Source organism: Meles meles, chromosome 5 (genome assembly GCF_922984935.1).
Source record: "Meles meles chromosome 5, mMelMel3.1 paternal haplotype, whole genome shotgun sequence".
Classification (NCBI taxonomy): Eukaryota; Metazoa; Chordata; class Mammalia; order Carnivora; family Mustelidae; genus Meles; species Meles meles.
In genome coordinates, this window is record NC_060070.1 from 140,587,314 (window position 1) to 140,596,167 (window position 8,854).

Consider the following 8,854-nt stretch of genomic DNA (forward strand, 5'->3'; position numbering starts at 1 on the left):
GCTATCGTGATCAGAGATGGACACTCTGACATATCAGCTTTTCCTCTGACAGCTGCTCCCAGGTCTGTTCGGGTGGGGGAGACTTGTCCTGGCTTCCCACAGAACCGTCATTTGTGCAGGGCTACACACAGCAAGGGAATGAGGGAAAGCAAGCAGCATCTGGCACTAAGCAAATACCATCATCTTACAAATGAGTTGTCTGTGGGGTAATGATTCTTGCATATGTAGAGCCCAGGGAAGTCAACACCAGGACCCGATCCTAGAGAATCAACACCTGGAAGGCCGTCCTCGGGCTTCCCGATAGCTCTGCTGTGTCTACAGCTGAATTCCGGGAGAAAGCTAAATTTGGAAGAAAGAGTAAATGCTAATGTTTATAGATTTCAGTCCCACTGGACGACGGAAAACCCACCTCTGGCTCTACAGTTTTGAAGAGTCAGAATTCTGGTTTGAAGAGCAGAATTCGGCAGGCACAGAAGCATGAGAGTGGGTCAGTGTTTGCGGGGGTGGAGGGTGAGCTCGTGCGAGTCCTGGGAACATCTCCAGTCTTGCTCCCACACCCTGGCCGAGACCAATCCTATTGTGTGTGTGTGCGCCAGGGTAGCTGGGAGCTCCTGAGACATTCTCTAGCATCCTACAGAGGTATGCATGTAAACGACTAAGACAGATGCTTTATACCTTATCTGGTTCTTATGGGGGGTTATACCCCCAAAGAAGAAAAATGTTCATCAATTATTCAGTAACACTTAAGTAACTCCAATCAGGCTGTGATGAGAATGGCCCCGGGGATAGATGGTAATGGACAACTTTGTCTCCGGCATCCACGTGTTTTGTCCTCTCTCCTCTCAGCATGACTTTTCCTCTCTCACCTGAAATCCCAGGCCATCAAGGATCTGTTAGGTCCCAGACAAGCCTGCTGCCACCAGATGCTGCCTGCCACAACATAAAGGAGAAATTGCATGGGGACGGTCATAGAGGTGTTCAGTTCGTCTTGCATGGTGTTTGGACAAAAATCTATCATTTACAGAACTTAAGAGATTTCATAAATATCTAAATTCTTGGCTTCTCTCTCGTGTGTGTGTTTGTGCACATACGTGTGCATGCATGTGCACACACACAAACCCTGAAGGATTTGGCAAGCCTTGATTAATTTCATTTTAGCAGCCATTGGCTGGAGCTGAGTAGTGCTCTGCTCCTTTTAGATGGGCTGCTGTTGTTCAGTTTACCAGTCCCCACTACTCCCTATTGCCTCATTCTCACTTAGGTCAAATTTAGTCAGGCAACTGGCTTTTTTTGTTCACTCACACTTTCTTTCCTGGCCCTGTAGGTGTTTGTTTGAAGCCTCTGCTTTGGATCTTCTGAGCGTTCTACCTCCTCACCTGTTTCCACCCAAACCTCATCAATTTGTGCCCGTTTCCCTAAGCTCCCCTGTTTTGGTGACAACTGAAGATGCTCTAATTGGATCAGCAAACTCACAGAACAATATTAACGGTCCTTAATAGTTGGATATCTTTATCAGTTAACATGGCCTCGATAATATTGCTTAAAAACAAATCACAGAATCTTTGTGGGGATTCAGCAGAAGGCATTCACTTTGTTTAAGTGTTCTGCTGCGTGGATGAAGGTCAGCTGCCCCAGGTTGGGTTCGGCTGGAGGGGAAGGGGCGGGGATGGCTCTATGAACATTTCTTATCTTCTTCCTTGAACTTGTGGGCTGGCTTAAACATGTTCTTCTTATGGTGATAGCAGAGGTAGGAGAGAGAGACCTAGATTTCTGCCTCATTCTACCACCCAGCAAGTCATAAGATGAAACCCAAGATCAAGAGATGTAGGAGCATTCCCGCCACAGCTCAAGGTGATGGCCAAGTTACAAGGCATATGTACAGAGATATGTTAACCTTATCCCCAAAGAGATCTGGCTTTCTTGGCTATTGGTGGGTGATGCTAGGCCCCTGGAATGCCCTGCTTTGTAGGATTGTCCTGTCAGCCTGTGGGCTTTGGCCACGGGACAAAAAAAAAATCTGACAATGCGATTTATGGTGGAGGCTTGTGCTGGAGGTAGTGTATCGAGGCTGGCTGTGGAGGGACTGAGGACTGAAGGTGAGCCATACAGGTAGTACGTGATAGAACCCAGTCAAAGCTCTGGACATGGAGGCTTGGGTGCCCTTTCCTGGATGGTAACAGTCCATGCATACTGTTGCATATCATGGCTGGGATGGGGGGGATGCCATCCAGGCTATACAGAGAAAGGATGCTTGGAAGCCCCATGCTTGGATGCCTCCCAGACTTTGCCCAGAACCTCTTCCTGATTTTAATCTGCATCTTTTCCCTGTAATAGACCATAGCTATGAGTGTAAATGTTACCAGTGAGTTCCGTGATTTTTCAGAACTGAGGGTGGTTTGGGGAACCCCCTTGAAGTTGAATTGGTGTCAGAGGTGAGGGCAGCCATCTTGTGTGAGTTCCCTAACTTTGCAGTTGGCCCAAACTCACAGCACAGAAATAAGAAGGGATAAAAATCAAAGCTAATAATGCAAATTACCACAATATCCCTCTCAGGTACATCTTTACCCATTTATTCCATTCAGCAAACATTTATTGAGCACCGACTATATATATGCCTAATGCTATTCCAGGATCTGAAACTAAAAGAAGGTCTTTTACTCTAGCGGAGGAGACAAAATATAAAAAAACAAACAAATAGATGAGATCATGTCAGATTGTGAGACATACAATGGAGAAAAATAAAGCATCGTTCAAGAGGTGGTAGAGAGAGGCTCTATTTATATAGGGGTAGTTAAGAAGGACTTTTAAAGAGGCTCCTGGGTAGCTCGGTCGGTTGAGTGTCCGACTCTTGGTTTTGGCTCAGGTCATTATCTCAGGGTCCTGAGATCCAGCTCCATGTCAGGCTCTGTACTCAGCAGGGAGTCTGCTTGTCCCTCTCCCTCTGCTCCTCCCCCAACGCTCTCTCTCTCCCTCTTTCACTCTCCCTCTCATTCTCTCTCTCATAAATAAATAAAATCTTAAAAAAAAAAAAAAAAGGACTCCTAAAGTTCTGGAAAGGTGACATTTGAATAGACTTGGATGAAATGAAGGAAAAAATTGGGATATGATTCAGGGCAAGAAAGTTCTAGAAGGATGGATGAGCAAGCCCAAAGACATAGGATGGAGGAGCATGTGAAGCGGGTGGTCACTCTGGTGGAGATGTTATGGTAACACAAGGAATTCATCCTATGGAAGGTTTATACCTGAAAGGCTTTTCTCCCAAGTGTTTCCAGTCAAGCCTGAGGCCAATTTCTCTGTGTTTTGTTTTTGTGTACCTTGCTTAGAAATGTGGTTGGCCTGGGGATCATCTCGCCTGCCTCTTTCCTCCCTTGCAGAGGATGAGCGAGTGTCTCCAGAGGCTTTCTCAGAGGGGCAGAAAAAAGAAAGCCAGAGAAGTACAGGAATACAAGTTATTTCTGTTTATTTTGTTCATTAAGTGAACAAATGAGCCCATAGCTGGAAAGTACAGGGTGACTAAGAAGTAGCCCAAAGGGAAAAACCTAATGGGGGAATTTTATTAAAAGACATAATTTACATATCCACCCTTTGGGCTTCCCTCTCAGCCTCTCTGTGGTTCTCAAAACCCCAGGGGGAGTGGGAGGTGTGGGCTGGCAGGGCAGGGGCTGGTGCCAGAAAAAAAACATGAGTTGTACAGGGTGTGCACAAAGGTCCTTTGAGCTTGAGGCACCCAGGACCTTGAGGCCAGCTGATAGGAGTTCCCCACATGGAGCTGTGTTGGGGGCTGAGATGCAAAAGGTGCTTGCCACAAACCTTGACTCCCACAGGGCTCAACAGTTGGTAGCCGCTGTGGTAGATTTGCTGGCGGAATTAGATCAGTGTATTCCTTTCTCTCAAAAACCCTTCTCTGGAAAGGTTCAGAAGGCACCACTGGGGCAAAGGGGAACCCCGTCTTCCCTTTTTTGTAGGACTTCCTTATCTGCCAGGTCTGTCAACCGAAGGGCGAGAGACTGCAGAGACAGATGGGTGAACAGAGGATTAACGCTGCTCTTTGCCCCCACCCCAACCAGCAGCAGTCCCCAGACAAGCTACTCCTAGTCGGTCTCAAGCGTCTTTTGCAAATTTGTGATCTGCTTAGCGTTTGAGAGGTACACCACAAATGTGCTCCCAGGCTCCTCCTGCAGGATTTTCCTTAAAGGGTATGCCTTCCTCTCAGTTCCTTTCCCCCCTTATCCAATCTGTGCTTTCCCTGAATGCTGTCCTCACTAGTTCCTTCCCTCCTTGGAGAGCTGCCCTCAATCCCTGTACGCCACCTGCCTTGCCCCCAGCCTCAGGCTTTCAAAGAGAGGTGGTGTAGAATGGAGAGACCAAGCTAGGGCCACCTTAAGAAGTCATGTCCTCCCGCCTCAGCTTCTTGAGAACAATCTTCTGTATGCACAGCTTTCATGCTGCTTAGTAAATGTTTAACAGTGAGCTACGATTTTCTCCTGGCCCTGCCCATTTCCCCGTGTCCCTGCCCCGGAAGGGGTAGGTGAGAAGAACTTAATGGAACATTCTAGAACTTTCTCCTCCAGGTCTCCAATCTCTGACCAGGTTCTCAGATGTTCCAAATGTTATGGCATGATTTTACTGGCATGCTCTCTGAGAGAAATAAAAAAAACAGAGCCACAGTCCTGACTTAAGGAGTAAAGAGAAAGGAGGCTTTGAGGGTCGGCAGAGATGGCGAAGGGCAGAGGCTACCTTCGTTTTCTGCCCACGGTTAATGAACGCCTGCCAGTGGTGGTGAGGATGTGTAACCACGATGGTTTTTCTCTTTTTAAAGTAACAGAACAGAAGATGTGAAGTGACAGCTAGTGGTTTCAGGAAGACCATGAGCACTTTGTAGTCACTTTCTTTTCTCTCTCCAGTCAAAGTGGAAATCAACCGTCTTGTAAACGTCTCTCACTTGTTCCAAGAAGCCCCCGAGCTCGTGCTTGGAGCGGTTGCTTTCCCACGTTCCCCGCTACTCCAGATCCACGCTGTGGGGCACTAGTTTTTCAGTGGAACGTGGCGGGTAGTTAACCTAAGAATGGTTCTTGGGGAATGGCCTTCTCGGAATTATGTTCATGCCTCAGTACGAGGGACTATGTAGAAGATGGGGAAGAATAAGTGTGAAAATATACTCGGGTGCTCCAGTGGGTTAAGAGGGAGTTGCTGTGAAGTCACGTTGTTAGGCTATTAAATAGCGGGTTGGGTACTTCTATTCTTAGCAATGTGGTTTTCTGTGTAAAATTTGCCTTTTGCAGATTTCTGGAACTAAGAAATAAAGTCGAAGCGATGTACCTATGAGAGAGAAAAGGCAGTCTGGAGGGGCAGAACGAAGAAAGTGTATGAACCCACATGAGCTGCCCTGGGGGCATGGGTGAGGGGGTGAGGGACAAGGGGGTGCGAGTGGGGGAGGAGCTGTAGTCCAGGCTTGGGAATTGGCTGTGGAATTAAAGAACTTAGGTTTTAAGGGCCAGCAGGCACACAAGAGGTACCGGGTCCCAGGAGAGGAGAAAGGCAAAACTGAGCCCCTGGTAGAAGGATGAATTGAAAGCAGCTGCCCGCTCACACGCGAAATGACAAGGAAGCTTGTAGTTGTTTTTTAAAAACAAGAGCCTCCCTTTAAAATTCATAATCACAGAGATGCCATCACATGAATGTGATATTTAAATTTATATTACTAGAGTGGTCTAGCACAACCCTCCAAGAAATTAATAGGAAATTCTGTCACTGGTGGGTGACGTCTTTAGGGCACCTGGTTAAAACAAACATAAGCTCTCTCTGGGAGTTCACACCCTCCACCCAGAGCGTCCAGGATTCCGCTATGAGAAGTCACAAGAGATTAATTTACAACTAGAGATTAATTTACGACTAAAAATTACAAAACACAGGAAAAAAACAAACCATAAAAAACAGGAGTTAGCAAACCCAAGCAAAAATCAGTATCAGAGAACTTCAGATAATGTAATTGTCAGGTAGATTATTAAATAAACATGCCTCAAATTATGAAAGTCACCAAACAAGTAACAAAGAACACCGTAAAAGAGTAAGACACCATCAAAGAAGACCAGACTTGAGTTAAACAAGAAGTCAACTGTAACTTCAGAAATTTAAAACAATAGATAATTTAAAATTTGATATGTTAAACTGCAGATTACACATCACCGAATAAATAACTAGCAGATGGGAAGATTGATTTGAGGAATGTTTGGGGGTCTGCACAGAGGAATGAAGAGGGTTGACGCGTGGGGGAAGGGCTTACTGATATGGGGTGTACAATGCGAGGTTCAGTACACATCTGTCGGGTTTCCAGAAGGAAACAGCAGACAAATGGAGATCAGGCAATAGTCCAGAGAATACAAGAGAATATTGCAGGACTAAGGAAAGCTGCAGTCCTTAGCAGGTTAAAGAATACCACATTCTCTACCAGATACAACAATGCCAAACATAAAGGGAAGATTTTAGAAGCATTTGTAGATAAAAAAGAAAAAAACCCATTACCTAAAATGGAATGAGTATCAGATTGTCCGGAAGTTTACCACACTAACAACAGAAGCCAGAGGACAATGGCATAATATATTCAAAGCCCTAGGAGAAAATAATAATCCCTTTTATGTTACAACTAAATTACCATTTAAGAATAAGGACAAAAGAAGAGTAGAGAAACAGGGCAGAATGAAGGGATTCGTCCCACCAGTAGTCGAAGTGGTCAGGGAATGGGCACAAGTCATTGAGGCATTTTGGGGAGAACTGGGGGTAATACTGGTTAAATTTAGACTTTATTAAATCAACTCTGCTTATTAAAATTATTAAAGGTAATCATGTCAGATGAAAAATTGTATGTACACCTTTTTTTTTTTTTTTCTTTTAAGAGCAAGAGTGGGCTTGTGTGAGCAGAGGGGCAGGGCAGACGGAGAGGGACCATCTTAGCCTGGGGCTTGGTCTCATGGACTCTGACATCACGACCTGAGCCAAAGCAAAAGCCACACACTTAACCATCCGAGCCACCCAGGCACGTCTCTATCTTTCAAAGCCATTGAGAGAACACCGTTGAATACAAAGGAATTGGTCAATATTAAACAGAGGCAAGAAAGAAAGAAAGAAAAAAAGCAGATGGAAACCAGGCTAAGTATACAACATGAAATCAGATGCCCGAACTAGATTCAATACAGCAGAATTCAGACAAATGTAAAATTAAACTCTGAATTAGAAAGACTTGTTAGTTGTATTGGATTAGAAAAATGCAACCATATGCTTTAAAAAAGATATTTAGAACTTAGAGGCAAAGAATTAGTGAACTCAGAAGTATAAATAAAAGTATAAAATAATACCACTCCAGAGAAAGTGGTGGTGTTGTAATAGGAGTGGGCAAAATTCTTTGAAGCGTAAAAGGAATGTTAGTGGGGAAAAGGTCATAAAATAAGGACTTTTAGCAAGCAGCACTGGAAAACTGGTTCTCCATATGGAAAAAATAAGTTAAATCTCTACCTCAAACCATATTTAAGTGGATTAAAGACATGCTTACGAAAAAGCATGACTGAAAAGTTTCTGAAAGAAAATGAAGGAGGATGTTGTTATGTTCTCAGGATAGGAAAAGATTTCTTAAACACAGCAGCAGAAGCACAAAACATAAATGAAAAGACCCATACATTTGACTACATTAGATTATAAAAAAAACCCCAAAACTTCTTCTACATTAAAGACATCATAAGCTAAGTAAAAAACACAAATCTTTGACTTGGAAAAGATACTTGGCATGCACTTGTAACCAAGAAAGGATTTGACCCAGAATTTATAAACAGCTCCAACGGAAAAGGCCAAACGATATGATAGGCAGTCCTCAAATGACAACACCCAGTGGTTTCAAAACATAAGAAAAGATGTTCCTCTCTCCTGTAATCAGTGCCATATAAATTAAACAAAAAAGATTTGATATTTCATACTCGTTAGATTGGAGACAACGGAAAAAAAATCTGATGATGTCAAGTCCGGTTGAAGAGTATAAATGGGCATGTTTATTTTGGAGAACATGGTGTCAATGTTTATTGATTTTTTTTTATTTTTAAAGATTTCATTTATTTATTTGACAGACAGAGATCACAAGTAGGCAGAGAGGCAGGCAAAGAGAGAGAGAGGCAGAAGCAGGTTCCCCACTGAGCTGAGAGCCCGATGCGCTCTTGATCCCAGGACCTGAGCCAAAGGCAGAGGCTTTAACCCACTGAGCCACCCAGGCGCCCCCGTGTCAACGTTTAATAAGGTGGTGGGATTGCTTGGCCAGAGGATTTGACCATGTCCAGCTTCAGGCAACACTGTTTAATCACAGTGGCAAGTTGGAAAAAGGCTTAAATGTTCAGGTATGGGGTCTAGCAAGGCATAGATGTTTTATTAAGAATATATTGCATACAGATGTGCCCGATACTTTTATTTTCTATACTTGTATGCCTGAAAATTTCCCAATTAAAAACTTAGGTTGGCGAGGGTTTGGGTGAAAGGCACTTACCCTGTCAATTGCTGTAACTACTTCCAAGGGCAACAATTTATGCTGGCGAGAGTGTTGGGAAACAGACGCCCTCATACACTGCAGGTGAGAATACAGATTGAGAACACCTCCGCAAAGGTAATTTTGGCAGTGTTTGACGAAATTGTAAATTCCTTTTGATTTAGCACAAGTTCCTCTAGGCATTCATTCAACGAAAACGAGCAATGTGGGAGCAAAGGTTTCTCTCCAAGGAAGTTCATCATAGCAGTCATAGACAGCACCGTTCATAATGTTAATAGTGAAGAAGCAATCTCCCACCACCAAAGATCATGGACTCACTATAATGTCTCACTC